Consider the following 10725-nt stretch of genomic DNA (forward strand, 5'->3'; position numbering starts at 1 on the left):
TTGATTCAGAGCTCCGAATGAATCACAAAGGGATGTAATTATTCAACACTCTCACAAACAACAGTATGGATTCTGGAGACAGGAGATCCAGGCTCAAAAACCAATCCTTTCATTCACTAGCTTTGTGATCTTTGGCAAGTTACCATTTCTGAACCTCAGTTAACTCATCTGGAACACGGGAAGCATGCTAATTGGAGCTGTTTAAATAGTGGGTATAGTGAGCTTAATACATTTCTCACACATTGAATGCTCCATAAATGTTCGTTACTTTGACCTATGCTCAAAAACAGTTTAAATGTCACAGATATTATCTGATCCTTGCAGGTTAGTGAAAATCATTTAGTAAATCCATCTGGGCTGGGGGCTTTTTGTGAGTTAGGTCAGGGTTTAGGAAACTATGGCCCATGGGTCAAATCTGACCCTACACCTGTTTTTGCATGGCCTGAAAGCTAAGAATGGATTTTATGCTTTTATATGATTGAAAAAAATAAAAGGAGGGATAATATTATGCATTTTTTATCATAGAAATTCATTATTTTTATTGAAAAAATGTAACATATTGACATGTGTTTGTGTGTGTGCCTGCTTGGTTGCTTCAGTCATGTCAGACCCTTTGTGACCCTGTGTACCATAGCCCCCCAGCCTCCTCTGTCCGTGGAATTTTCTCAGAGAGAATACTGGAGTGGGTTGTCATGCCCTCCTCCAGGGGATCTTCCTGACATTATGTAAATTTAAGGTGTACAACAGGTTAATTTGATACATTGATACATTGTAATATGATAGCCAGAATAGTAAGAATTAGCACCTCTGTCACATCACATAATTATCATTTTTTTTCTTTTTTAAAATGTTTACTTTTATTTATTTACATAGTTTTGGATGTGTTGGGTCTTTGTTTTTGCACGGGTTTTCCTCTAGTTGCAGGGCACAAGCTTCTCATTGCGGTGGTCTCTCTTGTGGAGCACGGGCTCTGGAACGCGTGGGCTCGGTAGTTGTGGCTCCTTGTGGTGCCCGGGCTTAATTGCCCTGCAGGCATGTGGGATCTTCCTGAATCAAGGATTGAATCCATATCTCCTGCACTGGCAGGCAGATTCTTTACCACTGAGCCACCAGAGAGGCCCTTGTTTCTTTTTAGTGGTTGGAATGGGTACATTCTAGTTTCTAGTCTCCTAGCAATATTATAATACAACATTGTTGTCTATATTCCCTATACTGTGCCTTAGTTCACTAGGACTTCTTTACTATACTTGTTGCAGGTTTGTATCTTTAAACAACATTTGTTTTATACCACTAAGCACCATCTCCTGCTAGCCACCATTTACTTTCTGATTCTACAAGTTTGGCTTTTTTAGATTTAACATATGAGGATATCGTACAGTATTTGTCTTTCTCTGTCTGACTTACCTCACTTAGCATAATGTCCTCAAGGTCCATCCATATTGTCGCAAATGGCAGAATGTCCTTTCTCACGGCTGAGTAATATTCTGTGATATATATATATACACACATAGCTCATCTTCTTTATCCAGTCCTCCACTGATAGGCACTTAGGTTGTTCGCATATCTTGGCTACTGTGAATAATGCTTCAATGAATCGGGTTACAACTTAATCCTTGTGGGACTGGCTGGTGAGCAACATTCTTTGTCTGTCTTTGTTAACACTGCTCTGTGTGAGACGCTTTTTTAAAATCACAATTTATCCCCTGAAATGAAAGTCTATTTGAGAGTTCTGGCCAGAGATTTGCTGTCTCGCTTGTGCAGTCAAATAACGTGGGAGCTTTTAAAAAATTCCCCATGCTCCCCTCGCTGGAGATTTTGACTCAACAGATTTGACATAAATTCCAGACAATTGTACTATTAATATTTAAACCTCACTGGTGACTCTGTGGGGGCAGCAGGGCTGAGAACCACCAAGAAAATTCTTAACTAGTGAGGGGTACATTTATGAGCTGTGTTATCAGTGAGCACATTAGCAGGATTTGGGTAAATCCCAGTTGGAGGCAGCCGTGATACTCCCTTAATCCCAAGGAAGGCTGAGGAGATCCTTTAACTAGTTCTGCTTCCATCTCCAAGGAGCTGGGGGCACAGTGGAGGATCACGGAGACTGGGGTTCAGAGAGTTTGCACTCTCAAGTCTTAGGGTCTCAGATCTTAGGATGATTACTCTGTTTATATAATTTAATGCAATTTTCTCATTTGTAAAATGTGGCTAATAAAAGTGCCACATCAGAGGTTTTATATGATGAATAAATGTATGGGTGTATATATATGTGTGAGTGTAACATTTGCCAGGGTCTGACACAAACTAAACTCTCAATAAACACTGACCACTATTTTCTTGTCCTCTCTATCAAATGATTCATAGGTTGTCAACAGTTCCTGGTTTAGTCAGTCAGTTCAGTCGCTCAGTCGTGTCCGACTCTTTGCGACCCCATGAACCGCAGCATGCCAGGCCTCCCTGTCCATCACCAACTCCTGGAGTTTACCCAAACTCATGTCCATTGAGTCAGTGATGCCATCCAAGCGTCTCATCCTCTGTCATCCCCTTCTCCTCCTGCTTTCAATCTTTCCCAGTGTCAGGGTCTTTTCAAATGAGTCAGCTCTTCGCATCAGGTGGCCAAAGTATTGGAGTTTCAGCTTCAACATCAGTCCTTCCAAAGAACACCCAGGACTGATCTCCTTTAGGATGGACTGGTTGGATCTCCTTGCAGTCCAAGGGACTCTCAAGAGTCTTCTCCAATTCCACAGTTCAAAAACATCAATTCTTCGCCGCTCAGCTTTCTTTATAGTCCAGCTCTCACAACCATACATGAGTACTGGAAAAACCATAGCCTTGATTAGACAGACCTTTGTTGGCAAAGTAATGTCTCTGGTTTTAAATATGCTATCTAGGTTGGCCATAACCTTCCTTCCAAGGACTAAGCGTCTTTTAATTTCATAGCTGCAGTCACATCTGCAATGATTTTGGAGCCCCCCAAAATAAGTCAGCCACTGTTTCCATTGTTTCTCCATCTATTTGCCATGAAGTGATGGGACTGGATGCCATGATCTTAGTTTTCTGAATGTTGAGCTTTAAGCCAACTTTTTCACTCTCCTCTTTCACTTTCATCAAGAGGCTCTTTAGTTCTTCTTCACTTTCTGCCATAAGGGTGGTGTCATCTGCATATCTGAGGTTATTGATATTTCTCCCGGCAATCTTGATTCCAGCTTGTGTTTCCTCCAGCCCAATATTTCTCATGATGTACTCTGCATATAAGTTAAATAAGCAGGGTGACAATATACAGCCTTGACATACTCCTTTTCCTATTTGGAACCAGTCTGTTGTTCCATGTCCAGTTCTAACTGTTGCTTCCTGACCTGCGTACAAGTTTCTCAAGAGGCAGGTCAGGTGGTCTGGTATTCCCATCTCTTTCAGAATTTTCCACAGTTCATTGTGATCCACACAGTCAAAGGCTTTGGCATAGTCAATAAAGCAGAAATAGATGTTTTTCTGGAACTCTCTTGCTTTTTTGATGATCCATCAGATGTTGGCAATTTTATTTCTGGTTCCTCTGTCTTTTCAAAAACCAGCTTGAACATCTGGAAGTTCATGGTTCACGTATTGCTGAAGCCTGGCTTGGAGAATTTTGAGCATTACTTTACTAGTGTGTGAGATGAGTGCAATTGTGCGGTAGTTTGAGCATTCTTTGGCATTGCCTTTCTTTGGTATTGGAATAAAAACTGACCTTTTCCAGTCCTGTGGCCACTGCTGTTTTCCAAATTTGCTGACATATTGAGTGCAGCACTTTCACAGCATCATCTTTTAGGATTCGAAATAGCTCAACTGAAATTCCATCACCTCCACTAGCTTTGTTCATAGTGATGCTTCCTAAGGCCCACTTGACTTCACTTTCCAGGATGTCTAGCTCTAGGTGAGTGATCACACCATCGTGATTATCTGGGTCATGAAGATCTTTTTTGTATAGTTCTTCTGGGTATTCTTGCCACCTCTTCTTAATATCTTCTACTTCTGTTAGGTCCCTACCATTTCCGTCCTTTATTGAGTCCATCTTTGCATGAAATGTTCCCTTGGTATCTCTAATTTTCTGTAAGAGATCTGTAGTCTTTCCCATTCTATTGTTTTCCTCTATTTCTTTGCACTGATCACTGAGGAAGGCTTTCTTATCTCTCCTTGCTATTCTTTGGAACTCTGCATTCAGATGGGAATATCTTTCCTTTTCTCCCTTGCTTTTCCCTTCTCTTCTTTTCACAGCTATTTGTAAGGCCTCCTCAGACAGCCATTTTGCTTTTTTTGCATTTCTTTATCTTGGGAATGGTCTTGATCCCTGTCTCCTGTACAATGTCACGAACCTCTGTACATAGTTTATCAGGCACTCTGTCTATCAGATCTAGTCCCTTAAATCTATTTGTCACTTCCACTGTATAATCATAAGGGATTTGATTTAGGTCATACCTGAATGGTCTAGTGGTTTTCCCTACTTTCTTCAATTTAAGTCTGAATTTGGCAAGAAGGAGTTCATGATCCAAGCCACAGTCCACTCCCAGTCTTGTTTTTGCTGACCGTATAGAGCTTCTCCATCTTTGGCTGCAAAGAATATAATCAATCTGATTTCCGTGTTGATCATCTGGTGATGTCCATGTGTAGAGTCTTCTCTTGTGTTGTTGGAAGAGGGTGTTTGCTATGACCAGTGCGTTCTCTTGGCAAAACTCTATTAGCCTTTGCCCTGCTTCATTCCTGGTTTAGAGCACCAGTGAAAACCATATAATCACCAATTTTTAGAACTAGAAAGAAACCTAGATTCATTTCTTGTGTCTGAAATAAATGGAGAAATAAACCCAGCTCATGGTCTCTGAGTCTGTAGATTCAGGGTCCCAGGTAGGATAGTCAGACCTCTCTTATAGCCCGTGGAGCTGTGAGGAATTCTCTGTATCCAAGGAACAGGGCTAGTGCAGGCACAGGTATATTCCATCACGAGGGTGGGTAGCTCTCAGAGAAGATTATTTATACATATGTTTTATTACTCCACAAGCTCTTGTCACTTGCTAAGGGCTTTTCTTTTTAAAGTTCATAGTTTATGTTTTTTTCATGTCTGTCTTCCTCTTTGCTTAGTTGACAGCCCATGGACTACATCACGCCAGGCTCCTCTTTCCTCCACTATCTCCTGAAGTTTACTCAAATTCATGTCCATTGAGTCGGTGATGCTATCTAACCATCTAATCCTCTGCCACCCCCTTCTCTTTTTGCCTTCAATTTTTCCCAGCATCACGGTCTTTTCCAATGAGTCAGCTGTTCAGATTAGGTAGCCAAAGTATCGGAGCTTCAGCATCAGTACTTCCAGTGAATATTGAGGGTTTGTTTTCCTTTATCAGTTTTCCCATCCTTGGGGAATTGATCCCTGACTACCAATAACTTGGTCAATATTCCCTTTTATGGCTGGGTTGGAACCATGCACATCTGATAGTGATGACGAAGTTGTAGGTTTACAAAAATTAACCAAGTTAATGGATGTGAGCTCCCTTTGACTTTAGTTCCATGTTTGCAGGGGCAACATTTGGTTTTCTCTTCTTGCTTAGAACAGTGCCTGGCCCAGAAAAGAGGAACAACAGATATTCTTTGCTAAACCTACAGTTGTCACCTTCCACTTACGCGCTTGGGTTACAAAGTCATCTACAGTTAATAAAATTGGTGGTAATAGAAAGAGTAGCCACATTTTTGATTGCTAACTATAGTCAGACAGTGTGGAAACACAACTTATTATATTTAATCCTGTTCAGTTCAGTTCAGTCGCTCAGTCATGTCCGACTCTTTGCGACCCCATGAATTGCAGCACGCCAGGCCTCTCTGTCCATAACCAACTCCTGGAGTCTGCCCAAACCCATGTCCATCGAGTCAGTGATGCCATCCAACCATCTCATCCTCTGTCGTCCCCTTCTCCTCCCGCCCCCAATCCTACCCAGCATTAGGGTCTTTTCCAATGAGTCAACCCTTCACATGAGGTGGCCAAAGTATTGGAGTTTCAGCTTCAACATCAGTCCTTCCAATGAACACCCAGGATTAATCTCCTTTAGGATGGATTGATTGGATCTCCTTGCAGTCCAAGGGACTCTCAAGAGTCTTCTCCAACACCATAGTTCAAAAGCATCAATTCTTCGGCGCTCAGCTTTCTTCACTGTCCAGCTCTCACATCCATGCATGACCACCAGAAATACCATAGCCTTGACTAGATGGACCTTTGTTGGCAAAGTAATGTCTCTGCTTTTAAATATGCTATCTAGGTTGGCCATAACCTTCCTTCCAAGGACTAAGTGTCTTTTAATTTCATGGCTGCAGTCACCATCAGCAGTGATTTTGGAGCTCAAAAAAAATAAAGTCTGACACTGTTTCCACTGTTTCCCCATCTGTTTGCCATGAAGTGATGGCACCAGATGCCATGATCTTAGTTTTCTGAGCATTGAGCTTTAAGCCAACTTTTTCACTCTCCTCCTTCACCTTCATCAAGAGGCTCTTTAGTTCTTCTTCACTTTCTGCCATAAGGGTGGTGTCATCTGCATATCTGAGGTTATTGATATTTCTCCCGGCAATCTTGATTCCAGCTTGTGTTTCCTCCAGCCCAATATTTCTCATGATGTACTCTGCATATAAGTTAAATAAGCAGGGTGACAATATACAGCCTTGACATACTCCTTTTCCTATTTGGAACCAGTCTGTTGTTCCATGTCCAGTTCTAACTGTTGCTTCCTGACCTGCATACAGGTTTCTCAAGAGACAGGTCAGATGGTCTGGTATTCCCATCTCTTTCAGAATTTTCCACAGTTTATTGTGACCCACACAGTCAAAGGCTTTGGCATAGTCAATAAAGCAGAAATAGATGTTTTTCTGGAACTCTCTTGCTTTTTCGATGATCCAGCGGATATTGGCAATTTGATCTCTGGTTCCTCTGCCTTTTCAAAAACCAGCTTGAACATCTGGAAGTTCATGGTTCACGTATTGCTGAAGCCTGGCTTGGAGAATTTTGAGCATTACTTTACTAGCATGTGAGATGAGTGCAATTGTGCGGTAGTTTGAGCATTCTTTGGCATTGCCTTTCTTTGGGATTGGAACAAAAACTGACCTTTTCCAGTCCTGTGGCCACTGCTGAGTTTTCCAAATTAGCTGGCATATTGAGTGCAGCACTTTCACAGCATCATCCTTCAGGATTTGAAATAGCTCAACTGGAATTCCATCACCTCCACTAGCTTTGTTTGCAGTGATGCTTTCTAAGGCCCCCTTGACTTAATATTCCAGGATGTCTGGCTCTAGGTGAGTGATCACACTATCATGATTATCTGGGTCGTGAAGATCTTTTTTGTACAGGTCTTCTGTGTATTCTTGCCACTTCTTCTTAATATCTTCTGCTTCTGTTAGGTCCCTACCATTTCTGTCCTTTATCGAGCCTATCTTTGCATGAAATGTTCCTTTGGTATCTCTAATTTTCTTGAAGAGATCTCTAGTCTTTCCCAATCTGTTGTTTTCCTCTATTTCTTTGCATTGATCGCTGAGGAAGGCATTCTTATCTCTCCTTGCTATTCTTTGGAACTGTGCATTCAGATGGGAATATCTTTCCTTTTCTCCTTTGCTTTTCCCTTCTCTTCTCTTCCCAGCTATCTGTAAGGTCTCCTCAGACAGCCATTTTGCTTTTTTGCATTTCTTTTCCATGGGGATGGTCTTGATCCCTGTCTCCTGTACAATGTCACAAACCTCTGTCCATAGTTCATCAGGCATTCTGTCTATCAGATCTAGTCCCTTAAATCTATTTGTCACTTCTACTGTATACTCATAAGGGATTTGATCTTGGTCATACCTGAATGGTCTAGTGGTTTTCCCTACTTTCTTCAATTTAAGTCTGAATTTGGCAATAAGCAGTTCATGATCTGAGCCACAGTCTGCTCCTGGTCTTGTTTTTGCTGACCGTATAGAGCTTCTCCATCTTTGGCTGCAAAGAGTATAATCAATCTGATTTTGGTGTTGACCATCTGGTGATGTCCACATGTAGAGTCTTCTCTTGTGTTGTTGGAAGAGAGTGTTTGCTATGATCAGTGCGTTCTCCTGGCAAAACTCTATTAGCCTTTGCCTTGCTTCATTCTGTACTCCAAGGCCAAATTTGCCTGTTACGCCAGGTGTTTCTTGACTTCCTACTTTTGCATTCCAGTCCCCCATAATGAAAAGGGCATCCTTTTTGGGTGTTAGTTCTAGAAGGTCTTGTAGGTCTCCATAGAACCATTAATCCTGTAAACGATTACAATTTCCATTGTACAGTTGAGGCAGCTGACTGGTAGAAGGTAGGAAACTTGCTCAAAAATTGTACCTTTCCAAAGCCAGAAATTTCACTCCAAGCGCTGATGGTCTGTGCATTGTAAAGTAACCAAGTGGTACTTTCAGGTTGCATGTCTGATTCTGGTGACATGGCAGATGGACTGGAGGTGGATGCAAGTTAATTTCCATCTCAGTTGCCCTTACATCTCAGTTTCTGATCAAATAAATATTTCTAGTTGAGGGCTCCTCACTGTATTTCCTTCATCTGTCTTTCTTCAATTCTTTTTTCCTTCTTTTCTTTTTTAGAAAATATTATATATTAACAACACCAAACACTGGCATGGTTGTGAGCACCTGAAATTCTTTTTCAGTGGGAATGAAAAATAGTACAGCATTACAACAGTACAAAATAGTACACAAAGTCCATGGGATTTTCCAGGCAAGAGCACTGGAGTGGGTTGCCATCCCAGCCCTCTAGGTCATCATAGAACATGGAGGTGAGCTCCCTATGCTACACAGCAGCTTCCCACCAACTATCTATTTTACACCTGATAGTGTATATATGTCAATCCTACTCTAACAATGAAAGGCGTTTTAGCTTAATTCTCATGACATGGGAGGCTATATTCCCAGAGATGGACCATTATGTATAGTTTAAGTTTGTAGGCAATATCCCTTTATGACTAACTTGTAGCAAAAGCAACAGAATACAAAGGTTAAAGTAAAAAAAGCAGGTCCAATATGGAGTCAGATTTCATCTTTCCTATTACAAATGGCAACCCACTGCAGTATTCTTGTCTGGAAAATTCCATGGACAGAGGAGCCTGGCGGGCTACAGTCCAAGGGGTTGCACAGAGTCAGAAGTGACTGAGCACAGTACACACAGACACACACACACACACACTCACACACACACACGACAAATGTAGATTCATCATCGTTGGAACAGTTGAACCATCTGATGAGAGCTGTTGATAGTGGGAGAGGCTGTGCCTGTGTGGGGGCAGGGACTATACTGAAACTTGCTACTCAATTTTGCTGTGGACCTAAAACTGCTCAAAAAATAAAGTCTACTTAAAAACAAAAAGGAGGGACATATGTTTTAAAATAAATGGACAAAGGTAATGATAGCAACAACAAAAATACGCTGAAATATATTTAATCAGAAAGAAGCAGACCTTTAAAGATAACATCCTGAAACTCTACTTCTGAATTAAAAAGGGGTCTACCATGAGGTTTTGTGTAGTAGTCTAAATAGATATTTTTATATATGTGTGTGTATTATATATATTTATATATGACTATTTTAAGTAGCTGATCTTTTAAAAGCCATGCATTTGTACCCCCCTCCCATTGCAATTACTGTTTTGTTTTTGTTTTTTTGGTTGCACACAGCATGTGGGATCTTAGTTCCCTGACCTGGAATTGAACCTGGGCCCACAGCAGTGGAAGAACGGAGTCCTAACCACTGGACCACCAGGGAATTCCCTATAATTACTGTTTTTGACATCATATTTTACATCTAACTGTTTGTGTATCCCTTAACCACTTATTGTGGATACAGATGATTTTACTACTTTTGTCTTTTACCCTCCCTCCTAGCTTTGCATGTGGACGGTTTCCTACTTTTACTGTGTGTTTGTCTTTACTGGTGAGGTTTTCATTTCATAATTTTGCTTCTAGTTGAGGCCCAAAAAGAACATAATAAATACCCACCTTGTTTTCAAGGAAATGAGGAAACATCTAATGATGTCAACTGCTTTCAAATTATTCTACAAATTCAATGCAGCCCCCATTAGAATCTTAATAGGACAGTTGTGGGTTGGTTTTGAGGTCTAAAGTGCTGTTTGAAGGTCTCAAAATTAGCATGGACTCACTTGCTAAGTTGAGAGGAGGGGCTTGATTTTGGTCCCAGACTCCCTGGGTTCAAATCCAGCTCTGGCACTTTCTACTTGTGGGGACGCCAGCAAGGTGCTGACCCTCCCAGTCTCAGTTTCCCCATCTGTAAAATAAGGCAATAAAATATTGCCTACCTCATGGGATTTGTTTTAAGATAAATAAATTAATAGGGGAAAATGTCCAGCACAGAATCTGGTGGTAAATGTCAGGTACGACACTTACATAGCAAAGGGGAAAAAGAATATAACTACTAAGTCAAACAAAATAAATCACCGCATTTCCAAAGTCCAGTGTCAAGGTGAGTTTACCTGACACTGCCAATGAAGCATGTTTATTTGTCCTAAATGCTAACAAAGTGTGCTTCAGAATTTGTCTCTGGTTCCATTGGGATGTCTCTCAGTAAAGAAGAGGCCATTACTTTTCAATCACTTTTATTTCCTGTTTTATGGCCAGTTCTAAGCACCTGTCACTGTGGAAGGAAGGTTATAGGAAGTGGTAGGTGGAGAAAGATTATTTATCCCAAGACACACAGGG

General features: G+C 41.1%; 1 non-coding gene across 1 annotated transcript; it reads right to left on the reverse strand.

Moving 5' to 3' along the window:
• Positions 1 to 9702: 9702 nt before the first annotated feature.
• Positions 9703 to 9775, reverse strand: TRNAG-UCC (transfer RNA glycine (anticodon UCC)). Its single transcript has one exon. It is a non-coding gene; the product is annotated as a tRNA-Gly (tRNA).
• Positions 9776 to 10725: the final 950 nt, after the last annotated feature.

Source organism: Giraffa tippelskirchi, chromosome 10 (genome assembly GCF_054371585.1).
Source record: "Giraffa tippelskirchi isolate mGirTip1 chromosome 10, T2T-mGirTip1v1.2.pri, whole genome shotgun sequence".
Lineage (NCBI taxonomy): Eukaryota > Metazoa > Chordata > Mammalia > Artiodactyla > Giraffidae > Giraffa > Giraffa tippelskirchi.